Genomic DNA, 17,277 nt, shown 5'->3' with positions numbered 1-17,277 from the left:
GTCAAGGTCATACTTGGAAGTCACATATTAAGAGGATCACTTCCATGTCCGGTCTATATCTATAATTAAATATTCATCAAGGAATTTAACGTACATGACTTATGCTTGTAGGTCAAATGTCAAGGTCATTTTCAAGGTCAGGTAAAATTGTTCTGCACCATAACTTCTATATGCATTGATGGATTATCTTAATGGTACACACAAACGATCCCCATGATGAGACAATGTGTCAACAAATGATCTATGCTTGTCAGTTATAGATAAAGGTCATTGTTTAAGGTCAAGTGAAAATTTGTTTCTGCCCTATAACTTTTGATTGCATAGAAGGATTTTTTATTACTACACATGCACACAGAAATGTTTCCCGTGATTAGACTATTTGTTGCGTACATGACCTATGATTGTCGGTCAAAGGTCAAGGTCACTACTGCAGGTCAAATTTTCCGCTCCATAACTTTTATGTGCATTGATGGATTATCTTAATACTGCACACAAATGTTCCCCATGATGAAAAACTTTGTCGTGTACATGATCTATGCTTGTAGGTCAAGATCACTATTGAAATTTAAGTAAAACCGTTCTTGTTTCTTAGCTCCTAAATGTCTTGGAGCATTTTAGTCTTAACACTGTTGCCAACAACCAAAAGGGACAAACACTAACAATTGTTTTTATCAGTTTTCCCACTGATTCAGAAATGAAATTATGTTTAAAGTAAGATAATTGTATCGGCGTGAAGTTGGCAGTACAGCAGTAGCAGCAGTAGGAGCAGTTAACTGCTGTAACTGCTGGCAGTAGCAGCAGTTAACTGCTCCTACTGCCAGCAGTTACAGCAGTTAACTGCTCCTACTGCCAGCAGTTACAGCAGTTGATTGCTTGTCGTAGTTAACTATCACCAGTTACAGCAATTGATCGTGTTTGTTAACACCAGTAAACTGCTACTACTGCCAGCAATTATAACAGTTAATCAAGCTGTATTACCAGATGATGAAAATGACATAAGGTATTTATTTTGTCAGTGTCCTACATATAATACTGCCAGCAGTTTAATTGTGTTATTAAAATCAGTTTTACAAGATTCCTTCAGATGTATAACAGGCCGTAAAACCTACCCTTCTCGCGTATCGTTTAAAGATCATTAAAGCGTTCTTAATATATTTCTATCATGAATTATCTGCCCTTGAAACCGACATTGAAAGGCAGAAAATTCAGGATCAAGTCAGGGTACCTATGATCTTTAATACATTTTTTCGTTATAAACTTGATTCTCAGTCAGTATACAAAGTTTAAAGAAATTCTGCCCGTAGGAAAAAGTTTTGCCCTATAGAAAATTTCCCATTCACCCTTAAATTCTCCTGTAAACTATGTAATACCAGCAGTTAAATGGTTTACACGTCTCATTTATGTTTCTGTCAGCAGAGTGGTCTACGAGAGCATGTCACTTCCAGCAGTGAAATGAGTCAAATGACGAAAGAAAGCAGTTTTCTATGTGTTAGTGGCAGCAGTCAAATGGTTTATAAGACCAGTATACCAGTTATTTTACAAGAAACTACCAGCGATTACATGTTTACAAGGCTCCTCTTACTACTTGCAGTAGAATGATTATGACAGCAAAAAACAAGGCTCCTGTTACAGCTAACGAGAGCAATTTACCAGTTTCTTATATATTTCTGGTGTATCTATTGATGAAAGAAAACCACTCAAGTCGCATTTAGCCTCGAGTTCCTAAAAACAAGATTTCTCCTTGGAAACATAGCCCCACCTCACCCCGGGTTCCTCCCAAACAAGAGTTTTCCCTGAATGGCGGCCACCTGTGCCGGGTGGGGGACAACCCCCTCCACAACGGCCATCCGGTCCGATCCAAAAGTCAAGGTCTGGGGCGGACCTGGGGGTGCCCAAAATGAAAAAAGTGAAAATTTCCAAAAACGGCCTCGGACCAAGTTCGAGACCCGCTCACGGGTAAACAAGAGTTTTCCCGGGGTAGCCGCTATGCTGGCCCCCCCATACACCGTCACCCTCTACAACGGCCACCCGGTCCCGTCCCAAAGTCAAGGTCCCGTAGGGTCCTCCTATTAACTGCTGTAAGCATTTCAGGCCACCCCCGCCTCACACCTCACCCCGGGTTCCTCCAAAACAAGAGTTTTCCCCGAATGGCGGCCACCCGTGCCGGGTGGGGGACAACCCCCTCCTCAACGGCCACCCAATCCGATCCAAAAGTCAAGGTCTGGGGCGGACCTGGGGGTGCCCAAAATGAAAAAAGTGAAAATTTCCAAAAACGGCCTCGGACCAAGTTCGAGACCCGCTCACGGGTAAACAAGAGTTTTCCCGGGGTAGCCGCTATGCTGGCCCCCCATACACCGTCACCCTCTACAACGGCCACCCGGTCCCGTCCCAAAGTCAAGGTCCCGTAGGGTCCTCCTTTTAACTGCTGTAAGCATTTCAGGCCACACCCGCCTCACACCTCACCCCGGGTTCCTCCCAAACAAGAGTTTTCCCCGAATGGCGGCCACCCATGCCGGGTGGGGGACAACCCCCTCCACAACGGCCACCCGGTCCGATCCAAAAGTCAAGGTCTGGGGCGGACCTGGGGACCCCCAAACTTCTGTCTGATTTAAGAGTCATGATTTTAATCTATACAATGTACATAGATGAATACATTGATGGATGATTGCCATTTCTAACTCGCCATTCTATTTTTAGTCGGGAGCTGGGAATATCGATTTTAGCACACAACGACATCCTTCATACTTCATTTATCGTTGAAAATAACTATTTGAATATAAATGCCTATAAAATACATGTAGTCATTTTATTCAGAAAACGTGCCCCGGCCTAATTCGAAACCATCCCTTCCTATTTACAAAAGCGCGAGATTTTCTACTTTCAGTTTCTTAGCTGCAATCCGGGGAGGTAATTACATCATAGTTAAAGGTGGTCAATCACATTTAATCAACATTTAATGACATTTTTTACTTTTTGTATATTCTGGTAGAGAATTATTTAAGGAACAAAAAGACAGATTACACAGATTTAGATTCCTATTTGAAATGTATATTTTATTATTTTTATAAAATTTTGTAATTACTCCCCTTTAATATGAAAGTATATAAAAAGCTGGGTATTTCTTTTTATTTCGATACAATGTCTAGTTTTACATTTGCATTTGATAGACATATCAACTATTGAACAATCTGAACCAAAATGCAAGTTTAAAAGCTGTGTGTAGCTTCTGAATTCATTTATTTCCAATCTATCTTGGTTGCGCAACTAAGTTAGGCAAATGGAGGTAATAATAATTTTTCAGACTTGCGTTTCTAATGAATTCCATCTAAATACATACTTTTTAATGCAAATATTTTACAAATATATTACAATATGTCTAATATTTATACATTTCCTTAGGCAAAGTATGTTTATCAAATTTATACTTATGATAAAATAACTCTATCTTGGTTGGGCAACCAGGATAGGAAAATGAATTTTTAAAAATACCTCCAGTGAAAATCTAATTGTATTAAGTGTTAAGTGAACATAAATGAGTGTAAATGATCAGATGCTAAAGCTTCGAACAAATCCGTTACATGGCCAAAATCTGATTATCCACCTTTAAGGCCAAAAGTCGGAGTTAAATACATTATACTATAAACTGATTTCACATTTGAAAGTTCAATTTATAGGATTGTCTCTCGCATGTTTTATTATATTCACTTCCTGTCTAAATAAAATGGAGTTGTGGTTGCCTGTAGTATTGTCACGTTAGCGGTTGGGACTCTGTACTCTGTCAATTCATTTTAGGAACATTTTATGTGCGATAAGATTAATTCTTTCACTTATATGTTTTCCATTTTTCTTGTTATGTACAATAAATTTCTTTTTAACGCAAAAAATCATGCATAATTTTCATTATCGGTAAGTTTCGCCAGCTAATTCGTCAGAGTACACAGTACAATTTTTTTTCTAGGCAAAATAATAACTAATTCTATTTGCACATGCATGCATCTCATACATTGTGCATTATATTAAATATTTTGTACTTACTTGTAAAAAATATATTGTAATACGCATTACACTTCCGATCTGTTATGGCTTTACATAATACTGTGTTAAAGATGAAAATTTATATAGATAAAAATACTGATGGATATTTAAGCAATGCTTATACCTACCATACTATCACAGCTATTTAGGCCTTTCATCTTTTTGTTGCTAAAATTAATTTATATTATCACTGATTATACAAAATAAATCTATACTACTATATTGTATATGCAAACACTATCTAAATTAAAGACCGTTCCTTATAAAAAGTATAAAGCATCACTAACTTTAAAACTGAAAAGTAACTCAAGCCAATAGTAGCACTTCACTTCTGTAAGTACAAGTATTTAACTGTTCTAACTGCTGGCAATAGCATCAGTTAACTGTTGTATATGCTGGCAGTAGCAGCACTTCACTTGATCATCTTCACTTGTGGTAGTACAAGCATTTAACTGTTGTAACTGCTGGCAGTAGCATCAGTTAACCATTGTAACTGCTGGCAGTAGCATTCTGCAAACACTACACAAATTATAGACCGTTCCTTTTAAAAAAGCATAAAGCATCGCTAACTTTAAAACAGAACATTAACTCATGCCAGCACTTCACTTGTGGTAGTACAAGCAATTTAACTGTTGTAACTGCTGGCAGTAGCAGCAGTTAATTGATGTAACTGCTGGCAGTAGCAGCAGTAGCAGTTAACTGCTCCTACTGCTGGCAGTAGCAGCAGTAAACTTCTCCTACTGCTGCTACTGCTGTACTGCCAACTTCACGCCGATGATAATTGTTTTGATATATATAAGAGGTATTAAATATTGTAAATTTCAAGAATGTAAACCCAGGCACAAATTATAACTTGACTGTATACATAAATAAATAAAGCATTATTATGATTGCAATTCATAAGAATGATATGCAGTGCCATTTTTCTTTGACCAACACTGGTATTAACTTTCACCGGTGTATAATTCAAATACAAGTTTCATTAGTACCATATAAACTTTGCCTAACAAAGTGTTAATTACTTCCCTTTATTATTATTACACATTTTTGTTGTTTCTTTATTGTAAAATTAAATCGCATTAAGTCATTAAATACAGATATTAACAATTAAAAGCATTCACTATTTATAAATTTCCAGACAACTTAAAACTACATACCTCTTTATGACTTTTATTACTTTATGATATATAGTTATGGTTTGTAGACATTTTGATCTGTTGTACTGGCCTACAATAATTTCGTCCCTAGCCTAGGGAGTCGTTACTCTGTAAAGCTGTAGTACTTGCACGCAAAACTTTAACCAGGTTTTTTCAAAGCCCAAAAGGTGCAAATTTGCCCAAAATACATGTCAATTTTTATGGGACTTGATCAAATCAACTATTTTTTTATAACCCGAAGACACATTGAAGTTTCAATTTTAATACGCATTAGTTTTGGGATAGAAACTTCATGTAAAACTTTAACCAGGATTTTCTAAGTCCAAAAGGGGCATAATTTGCTCAAAATACATGTCAGAGTTAGGGGATTTGGGCCCCAGGGGTAGGTAATTGATCTAGAAAAAGAAAAAATAAGTTTCAAATCAATATGCCTTTTAGTAATAGCTGTATGTATTTGCACGCAAAACTTTAACCAGAATTCTAAGTCCAAAAGGGCATAATTGGCCAAAATACATGTCAGAGTTATGGGACTTGACCCAGTGAGGTGGGTAATTGATCTAGAAAAAGAAAAAAAAAAGTTTCAAATCTATATGCCTTTTAAGTAATAGCTGTATGTATTTGCACGCAAAACTTTAACCAAAATTTTCTAAGTACAAAAGGGGGCATAAATTTGGCCAAAATGAATGTCAGAGTTATGGCCCTTGGTGCTATCAACTAGTTTTATAACCTCGAAGACACATGTGAATTTTTCAATTCAATATCTGCATTAGTTTTGGAGATAGTAACTGCATGTAAAACTTTTTAACCGAATTTTCTAAGTCCAAAAGGGGGCATAATTTGCTCAAAATACTTTGTTAGAGTTATGGAACTTGACCCATGAGGTTGGTTAATTGACCTAGAAAAAGAATAAAAAAAGTTTCAAAGCTATATCCCCTTTAAAGAATAGCTGTATGTACTTGCATGCAAAAACTTAACCAAGGTGTGACGCCGACGCCACGCCGACGCCAAACGCCGACGCCGACGCCAGGGTGAGTAGAATAGCTAGACTTTTCTCGAATAGTCGAGCTAAAAAACTAGGGGGCAAAGCCAGACAAAAAATAAGAGGTGCACAAGTTCATATCATGAATAAAGATTATATAAGATTTAATCAATTTATATGAAATACGTTTTGAGCTAGGCACATCACAAGGTGAAAAAGGGGATTTTTATCTATTTCAGGGCCAAACTCAAAAAGTTGGGGGGAGACCAAAATAAACAAGGGAGTCTGAAAAGACAGCTAAATCCCCGCCACTGCTACCCGGGTGGTGAAGGGTAAACCCTTGATCTTTAGCTGTGACCGGGCCTTTAACTGACACGGCTGACTCATGAATTCTGCGCCACGTCTTTATGAAGTGATCATTTGACCCAAGTTTTAATGAAAACCTTCAAGGGGTTTAGGGGATACAGAGCTCAAACCTTTGACCTTGAGTAGTGACCTTGACCTTGAGCTGACATGGCTGACTCATTTCTTGATGAGGTGATCATTTGTCCCAAGTTTGATGAAAATCCTCCAGGGGTTTACGAGATACAGAGTGGACACAAAAAGGAAGGCTCAAACCTGTCACCCTAAGTTGTGACCTTGACCTTGAGCCGATATGGCTGACTCATAAGTTCTGCACATAGTTTTAATGAGGTGATCATTTGACCAAAGTTTTATAAAAGTTCTTCAAGGGGTTTAGGAGCTAGAGAGCGGACACGAAATGGAAGGCTAAAACCTTTGACCTTGAGTTGTGACCTTGACCTTGAGCCGGCATGGCTGACTCATGAGTTCTGTACATTGCCTTGAGGTGATCATTTGACCCAAGTTTAATAAAATTCCTTCAAGGGGTTTAGAAGTTTCATATGAATCCTTCATGGGAATTAGGAGATACAGAGCAGACACAAAATGGAAGGCTCAAATCTTCGACCTTCTGTTGTGACCTTGACCTTGAGCCGGCATGGCTGACTCATAAGTTCTGCAAATTGCTTTGATGAAGTAATCATTTGACCCAGGTTTGATGAAAATCTTTCAAGGGGTTTAGGAGATATAGAGCGGATACAAAATAGAAGGCTCAAACGTTTCACCCTAAGTTGTGACCTTGACCTTGAGCCGGCATGGCTGACTCATGGGTTCTGCACATCGTCTTGATGAGGTGATCATTTCACCCAAGTTTTATAAAATTCTTTCAAGGGGTTAAGAAGATATAGAGCGGACACAAAGTGAAAGGCTCAAACCTTTGACCTTGAGTTGTAGCCTTGACCTAGAGCCGACAAGGCTGGCTCATGGGTTCTGCACATCGTCTTGATGAGGTGATCATTGACCCAAGTTTCATGAAAATCCTTCAAGGGGTTTAGGAAATATGGAGCGGACACGAAAGTGTTACGGACAGGCGGAAGGACGGACGGAAGGGCGGAAGGACGGACGGACGGAGACCATTCCTATACACCCCCACCCCCTCCCACCACTTGTGGCGGGGGATTAAAAATAGAAGGTGCACAAGTTCATATCATGATTAAGACTCATGCAAGGTTTCATGAATCTATATCAAATAATTTGGAGCTAGAAGTGTCACAAGGTGAAATGTGCATTTTTGACTATTCCAGGGGTCATAACTCTAAAAATAGGGGGCGGAGCCAGACGAACAAGAAGCTGCGCTCAATAAACGCTCGATGCCCCCGATGGCATCCTTGTCGATACAAAGCAACCTAAGTCTAACACGAGGTCAAGTTCAAGGTCAAGGTCAAACTCAGGTCAGGTGATGTCTGAAGATGAGGAATGGTCACATGTTTCATCTGCATTAGTATCAAGTCATTCTAGTAAAGGGTATTGATGCTAGACGAAACGGTCCCATTTGGTTAACCTCGTCGTACGAACGGACGGACGAACGGACGGACGGACAGGACAATCACTATATGCCTCCCGCATCAGTAGATGCTGGGGGCATAAAAATAGGAGGTGCGCAAGTTCATATCATGATAAAGACTCATGCAAGGTTTCATCAATTTATATCAAATACTTTTTTAACTAGGCGCGTCACAATTTTCAGACTGACGGACGGACGCACGGACGGGCAAGACCAAATCTATATGCCCCCACCACGCATGGGGGCACAAAAAGGCATGCTTAAGAACAGAAACAAATTCTAGTGTTGCTTTCAGAAATTCTAGACAAAGAAAATAGGAAAATATGCATACTGACGGCTCCAGATCTGATTTAATCATATTTTATTGCTTCTGAACACATAATACATAGCACATATACATAATAAGTAACAAAAGCAAATGGGTTGGGCTACAAGTTATTGCAACATTAGAAGTCAGCCCTTCCCAAGTGCGTAACATTAATAGCAAATGAAAAATGAACGAGTGTATTAGTTTAATTAAGCATTCCTTATACAAAGATATATGATAGTGATAATAACTACAAAGATAAAAAGATGAAGGAGAAGAAAAAGAAGAAGAAGAAGAAGAAGGGAAATATTATAATGATGATCTCAATGTAGTAACAAAATGATAACCCTAATAGTATTTATGATAATAATTACACGATGATGTAGTAACAAAAAGATAACAATAATAGTATTTATGATAATAATTACACGATGATGTAGTAACAAAATGATAACAATAATAGTACTTATGATAATAATTATACAATGATAATTAATAAATTTTAGTATTAGTCAAGTTATGGTTGTAATCATTATAGTTGAGATAGAGAAGAAAAGAAAAGGAAATATATGCTGCTCTATACCCCCGAGTGTCTACCCAGTAATCACAAACATCCTGTCCCAAAGTAACGTAATAATGACAAGAGGACATAAGAAATACATTATGTACTGTCGAAACGTCTTGTATGTTTGATATAGTTTTGAACTTCTGTGAAAAGAGTAGTGTTATCTTCTATAGAAATATTATCATTGCCATATAAAAGCTTATTGACACTTAGTGGGTGAAATAATCTTGTTTTTAGTAAAAAGTTCTCTTCTTGATGTGAAAAACGAGTGCATTTAAAGAAATAGTGTTCTGCGTCTTCCGTTTCGGATCCGCAGTCGCAGTTTGGATTTTCTCTGATGTGATTATTAAACAAGTCGGCGTTTAGATACTGCACTTGTTTCGTAAACCTAGCATGAAACACAGAGTATCGTCTGTCACCAATTAAGTAAAAAGTAGGGAATTGTGGAGGATTGAAAATTTCTTTAAGTTTACTTTTGAAAGCCGAAAGAGTTGGTAGTTGACGAGTTTCAATGTTCAGATCATTCCATAATTTTATTGCAGAGGGAATAGTAAGATTGGAGTAAATTTCAATACGCCTAGCTAAAGTTTCAAAATCGGCATTGTTTCTTAAATTGTACTGGTTTGAGTCATTCACGATCGATGGAAATAAATCTAGTAAATAAGTGGAAGATCATCATTTTTTCCTTTGTATATTAAAATTAATTTTTGTATTTTCTGCGGTCAGAAAGAGAAACCCATCCAATTTCGTTAAGAAGTCTTTCTATTGATACTGAACGCGTTAGCCCAGTTACAATACGCGCTGCTTCAAGTTGAATCTTTCTAATTGATCTTTTTCATAATTCGCACAGTTATCCCAAACAACAGAGGCATATTCTAGAACTGGTCTCAAGTAAGCTATATAGATTTTGTTTAAGGTGTGCCTTCTAAGTTTAAATTTCAGCGCTCTCATAGATCCTAGAATTTTTGCTGCCGACTTTACAATATTAGATATATGTTCGTGCCAAGATCCATCTTTAGAGAGTGTTATGCCAAGATGTTTGTGATAATCGACAAAATTAACTGAGTATTTCAAATAATAGATTAGGACATTGTCTACGCGCGAGGGAAAAGAACATAGCTTCTGTTTTTGTAGGGTTAAATGTAACCAGCCATTGTTTTGACCATTCTGATATTTTTATAAGGTCAGAATTTAGAGAAAGTTCAATTTCGTGTATATCGGAAGACGAAGCGGCTAGAGAACTATCATCTGCAAATAATCGTGTCGTACTTATAAGTGAATCTGCGATGTCGTTAACGTATATTAGAAAGAGAAGAGGACCTAACACTGAGCCTTGAGGAACACCAGCTTTAAGCTCTTTAGAGTCTGAGAAAGAGGAATTAACGAAAACTTTTTGGTTGCGATTTGAAAGATAGTGAGTAATCCAGTCAATTAGTTTGCCTGAAAAGCCATGTTGTCTAAGTTTAAAAATAAACCCTTATGCCAAACTCTAACAAATGCTTTTGATATATCACAAAAGACTATACATGTTGCTTTTTTTTTCGTCAAAAGATTTGCAGATTTGGTTATAAATATCTATGAGTTGAAAAACTGTGAATGTCCTGGTAGAAACCCTGATTGACTTTTGTATATTAAATTGTTTGACATAAAAAATTGTGCATGTATTTAAAAATAACACGTTCCATGACTTTAAACCCACACAACTGATTAAAGAGATTGGTCTATAATTAGATGGGGTGTTACTTTCTCCTTTTTTGAAAAGTGGCATAACATTAGCTTGTTTCCAACAGTTTGGGTAAATGCCTCTTGTACGGACCTGTTAAATAGAATAGTAAGTGGTTTTTTAACTGTGGATGCTGTTCCTTTTAACATACGATGGCTTATTTCGTCGGGTCCAGATGCTTTGTTTAATTGCAGGTTAGAAATAACATCAAATATATCTTGTTCTGAAATTGTTATATCATTTAGCAAAGAGTCTGTCTTGGCAATGAAAGATGGAAGAGAAACATTCGAATCATCTAAATTTGAAATAGACACAAAATAATTATTCAGAGTATTTGCCTTTTCAGTATCAGACACAGAAAAACTTTGGTCATTATTTATAAGAGTTGGGATAATGTTACTTCCTTTTGAGCTCCAGATCTAACAACACCTTTGTCGATGATCTGTATGTTGTGCTTGATCTTCGCCACTAAAACACAACTTAAAATGCAAGAAAAACAAGCAAATTCAATGAATTGGTATCCCCCGCCGAAAGGGTTTGTGGTGAGGAATAGCAAAAAGTTCAGGATGTTAATAATAATTTCATTAGTCAAAATCAATTTACATAATAAATGTACGATACTTTGATCCTGACTAAAGAATTTATTTTAGATGGGATGTTACTGTAATAAGCTTAGCTTTTAAAATTAAATGCAGTTAATTGAAATGCGAGGTGGGGGAGTGGTGCAACTTGCATGTTGATAAATATTCAAGGAAGGTTTGAAAAAAAATCTAAAATAAGGCATGAAAAAACAAGAGCTGTCCGTAAGACAGCGCGCTCCACCATTTGGGGATTTGACAGTAAAATGAATATTTGTCTGAATAAGAGACCTCTTCTATAAAAGGAAGATACACCAAGGGGCATAATTCCATCAAATACACAAATTAGAGTCATTAGGATTGTTACAACAAATGCAGATGATGATGATAAAAATATATTTTGAGTTTCAAGTCATTATCTTATATAGTACCAAAGATATGTCCAGAAATCGAAATTTGTTAAAAGAATTTAAGTATAAAAGGGGCATAATTTGGTCAAAAATACAAATCAGAGTTATGGGGATTGTTATCACACATGCAGATGATGGTGATATAGATACATTTAAGTTTTATCTTATATTGCATTAAAGTTACATCAAGAAATCAAAGATTGCAAAAAAAGTTTAAGTACAAAAGGGGCATAATTCTATCAAAAATACAATCAGAGTTATGGGGTATGTAACCACACATGCAGATGATGATTATAAACAAATATTTTAATTTCAAGTCATTATCTTTTAGAGTACCAAAGATTTGTCTATTAATAAAGCTTTCGAAAAATATTAACATGAAAATAATTCTAAGTATAACTTCTTTGTGACCTTGACATTTGGTATAATGGGCCTAGCCCCTGTATATACTATGTTTGTATGCTGGATAATGTTTATGAGAACTTACAGTAAGATATAAGCAAAAGTAACAAAGTTATGACAGAAAAACAAAGGTTGACGAAAAACTTGAATCTTAAAAATAACCTAAGTATAAGACCTTGATGACCTTGACCTTGGGTATAATGGGCTCAGCCCCTACTCATACATTGCTGTTCGGACAATGTTTATGTGAATTACATAGAGAATTTTCAGATGTCTTTTCATACTGAATTTTTTAACGATTAATAAAAAATAAAATGCGGGGCTCGCCGAGTTTTTTAAATAAATTTTATTCACGTTTTTAAAAAATTTTCAATGTGGAAAGTCCCCAATGTAATATTCTTTTTATCACATTTTAGCCTTTTTTGTCGAAAACATAAAAAATTTTCGTTTTTCTTGTACTAAAAAAAAAGCAATTGACCGACGTCGCCTGTACTAAAAATGACTCGACGCAAAGCTTTTTTTAACTATGTATTACTTTTTTATTTAATGTAACAAAGAATGACAGAAAAAAAAAAGGTTTCCGAAAGAAAAGGGTCCGCCGACGCCGACGCCGGGGTGGGATATACCCCCCATTCTCCGAAAGTGGAGCAAAAATGTTTTGGGGGTGTAGGGGGAAGGGGGATTGGGAGGGGGAGGGGGTGTGACCAAGGAAAGTGGGTGATCAGTGGGGGGTGAACAACTTCACACTTAATAATAAATTTTCCAGGGAAAAGAATGAAAAAAATTTTTTAATGAAATTCGCCAAATAGTAAGTTTGTTATGTAAAATATTTGGATTTCTAGATTTTTAAAGGGGCAATAACCTAAGTTAAAAAAGAAACCTACAAAAGTTGGCAAAACTACATTATATGTTCAAAATTCTTTTAATTTCATAGTTCTAGGTCAAATATATAAAAAGTTATAGCAGAAATTGCCATATTATAGTCCCCTATACAGTTAACACTACAATTTTCGGGGCCAAAACTGGGGTGTTACGGGGGCCGAAATCTGACTAAAACTTGGGGCCCCATAACCTATAGTGGTGAACATGTATATGATTTTTGAAAAAAAATCTAAAAAAAGGGAATTTTTTTTTTGGATTGGGGGGGGGGGGGGGGGGGGGGGGGGGGTGACCAAGGAAGGGGGGTGCCCGGTGGGGGAAAACAATTTCACATGTTTTAACAATAATGTTCACGGAAAGGAATGAAAGAAATTTAATGAAAAATTCTACCAAATGGTTAGTTTGTTATGTAGGCCTACAAATAGTGGATTTTTACGTTTAAAAGGGAAAACCCTTGGGTTTACAAAAAAAATCAAACGAAATCGTGTGTTTCACAACCACATTAGGTGATCTAAAAGTCTTTTTAAAAATTTCAATTTCAATTCGACTGACAATTGGGGCCCAAAAACCAAGTGGTGAACAGTATAGGAGTTTATATAATTTTCCCCAACTTTTTCCTAGATATGGCTCCGAGGGACGAAAGAGGGACGGACAACGCCAAAACATACCCCTCCTACTTCCTCGGGGAAAAAAACGATTTTTTTAAACTTAATGACCATTTCCATAAAAAAAAACACTTTTCAGGGCAACACACCTTTATAGCTCAAAATAAATAAAGGGCAATCTGAACAATTTTACAGAACGGGTCATTCTTTATACACCTATACAAATGTAGAGTATTTTTTCCATTGAAACACTGTTAATTTAAAAAACAGAAAGACTTGAAGAACTGAACCCAATAAATCATTTTTCCCTTTAAAAAAATCCGAAAAAAAAGGGTAAATACATACATTTAATATTCCATATTTGAAAAAACACACCCCCGTGATCTTTTTTCTTTAAATCTGAACTTTGTCATTAAACACACCTACATCAAAAAACAAAAACAAATGTTCTCACCTAAATACTCTTTTTAACGTTTTTTTTTTTAACAGTATTTCATTAACCAAACCAGTGTTCCGGATTATGATCATGCAAACCGTTCTTCGCAAATACGCCAACTTCCTACATAAATCAGAGGTGGGGACGAATGTTTTTTAGACACAATGTCTTTCAAAAAATTTAAGTCGTCACGGGGGACATACGCCCCCGTCACGACCCGGCGCCGAAACCACGCTCTCCCATCGAGCTAAGCGCGCGGGTTTAGCTCATTTTGTATTAAAACATTCTAAATTTATTTTTTCCTGAAAACTCCCGACAACAACTTTTTTGTTGTTTTTTTGATAACAAAAAATTTTGTCCTTCCCATTTTTCTAAGTCCAAAAAGGGGTCATAATTCTTGCAAAACGGGGGAGAGTTTTTTTTTAATTACGGGGTCAGCTTAATGGTGAACAACTTTGAAAAATTCAAAGCAATGCTGTGGGGGTTTTTAGGGAAAAGTTGACCTAAACAAAAACTAACCAAAAATCTGATATTTTCTAACCAAAAGGGCCGTAATTTTTTTCAAAAAGCAGGACAGAGTTAGGTTTCTTGCTAACGGGGTCACATTGAGGTAACAAGTTTGCAATTTTTCAAAGCAATCCCTTTTATAGTTTGGGAAAAAGCTACCAAAACATAAAATTTTAACCTCAACGCCGACGCCGATCAGGTGATGATAATAACCTCTTTTTTTCCCCAAAAAAAATCAGATGACAAAAAACAAATTTTGGTCAATGTTAATTTAGTTGAAGTGGGTCATTCTTTTATATCTTTACTAGATTTTTCGTTTACCTTACAAGGTATAAATAAAAAAAGTGTTAAAGAACAAAACAAAATTTATGTGTTTTTTTAGAAATTTAAAACACAGAAAGTAAGACAACATACCCCCTTTACCCTACAGTAAAATCTAAAAACCCTGACCCATCTATGATCTTATACACCACTTTATCTCTGCCACAAAGACACAACCTAAAAAAAAAATTTTAATTTTGTTAAACAAAATTCTCCGCAATTAAAACACAAAGTTTTTTTAAAAAACACTTGTTTTCTTTGGAACAAAGTTTGGCAATGGGTAAAAACTCACGACCAAACAAAAAAAAAAAAAAGATTCTGAACTGACTTTTTTTCATTTCTACACTCAAAAAAAATTCCTAATGGGCGGGTTAATTTTTGTTTTACGATTTTGTCAATAAGCGGGTATTTACCAAATTTCACAAAACCGAATTTAAAAAAAAGGTACTGCAGCTAATTATGAATTTATTTTTGGTGACTCATGGCCAGAGAAACCCGAAATTAGGCTTTTTGCCAATATTGGATTTTGACGTGCATCATGTGCACCAACTTTTCGTTTACAATTTTGCATTACTGACGAAAAAAGGGGATCGAGCTGTGGGAATGTTGCCACGGGGACCATTTAAATACTTGCATTTTTTAAAAAAATAGAATACAATAAAAACTGACCGATTGGAATTTTTTTTAGTGTAGGATAAGAAACCCCGAATTGACCAAAATTGTTTGATATTTTCAAAAGACGCTGTAAAGTTTCATTCAGAAAGTAAAAAGGAAGTTTTCAAAAAACATTTTTTTTTTAAATTTTTACAATGCATTTTGATGAAAACGGGGGTTGGGGCTGGGCGGGAAAGCAAACCCATGGCCCCCCCAAAACATTTTTTTTTCAGGGGTGTGAGTTTTTGCGCGATCAAAAATGTTCCCTTTAAAAAAAATACATTTGCACAAAAAATTTTTTGGCTTTTCCATAGTTATCGTTCATTCAGAAAATGGAACATGAACCCGCGGAATTCCATCATATAACGTCATTTTGAGCATAATCATGGCCTCTCTCGGTTTTTTTTCACTCCGATTAATCAATTTAAAAACTATGAAAATTCTGATGTATTTTTCTTTTTTTTCAATCCGCAGAATGAAAAGCTTTTTGCATAAGCTTTTTCCCTCTAAAAAAGTTTCCATTGTTTACACACGTCGAATTTGCAGATTTTTACACAGCTAAAAACATGTGGAAAAACCAAATAAATAACTTATAGAAGGGAAGAAAAGAAAAAAGAAGAACGACAGAAACAGAAAGAAAATAAAGAAAAAAAAAATAGGGGAAGAAAAAAATGTACATCCCTTTTTAGACGTGTCCTTTGAATATATCCCGCTAGCGCCAACAAAAACAATATGTATCAAAAAAAACACGTCTAGGGAAACTGAACATAGCATTCCCCTGGGGAAAAAAACTTTTTGTTGTTTTACCAAAGGGAGTGAATTGGGGAGACTGGTCAAAATGTTTTGTACATTTCACCCTTTACCGGTCGTGCACCGCCCCGCTGTGCTGTTTAAAAATTTATGCCTTCCTCATTTACCAATTTGTTTTTTCTCACGTTACATGATTAAGCCGGATTCTTTTCAAACAAGTTTTCATCTCCGGGATGACACCTCATGGCCCATACCGACGGGCGTAGCTGGGGTTTCGAAAATTAAAAAAAAAAGATTTTTTTCTGGGAGCGCATCCGCACCATCCTTCATCACTTCCGCCACTTTTTAAAACGTGTTGATTTATTGCTTTTAGTAAACAGGGCAAACCTTTTCGAGCGGGGAAAAAAAAAATTGCCGCTGGGTTACGAAAGACTTAAAAAGTTTAAAACGTACTTGCGACTTTTCGAGATACAAAAACGCATTGTTTCGTGGGTACGGCTTTTTAAAGCATGCATGCCCTTTAAAAAAATAACGTGCAATTTTCCTTTTTTACGCCTGACCAAAAACCTGCTACGATTCTCACACACACAATAAAAAAAAGTACCAGTTTTTGAGTTTTTCAGTTTCCTTCTTTCCTTGCCATGGGACCCCTCTGGGGTCCAAAGGGGGTTATTTTTCTTGTATCGCTCCGTACTACGCACGTGGGGAGCTTTGATCTCCCTTCCCCAAAATTTAATTTCCCTGCTTGATACACAATTTATGTCAGTGTTTTATTTAAATTACAATTTATCACAAGCCACCCTTTTTTTTAAATTACATGACGTCTAAATCATATTCGCGGGTTTTCCTGTTTTTAAAATTTTGACTTTAACACACACCCGTGAAACTATTGATAGGTCAATTTACAAACTATAGCCCGTGTTTTTATACAAACGCAGTAATAAATATCTGATGGGGGGGGTAGTAGATTATTTTTTTTTTTTCAAATTGCGAAGATATTTTTACGCTCATAATTTGTGTGTTTCGTTAAAAACTTGACCTGTGAAACAAAAAAAAAAAAAAAAAA

General features: G+C 36.2%; 1 long non-coding RNA gene across 1 annotated transcript in view; it reads left to right on the top strand.

The window, feature by feature from the left end:
* LOC128549535 (uncharacterized) overlaps positions 1–17,277 on the top strand; it is a 233,860-nt gene that overhangs the window by 14,218 nt on the left and 202,365 nt on the right. The window lies entirely within an intron of this gene.

Source organism: Mercenaria mercenaria, chromosome 16 (assembly GCF_021730395.1).
Source record: "Mercenaria mercenaria strain notata chromosome 16, MADL_Memer_1, whole genome shotgun sequence".
Lineage (NCBI taxonomy): Eukaryota > Metazoa > Mollusca > Bivalvia > Venerida > Veneridae > Mercenaria > Mercenaria mercenaria.
The sequence above is the reverse complement of the archived record's forward strand: the minus strand, read 5'-3'. Positions and strand labels throughout refer to the sequence as shown.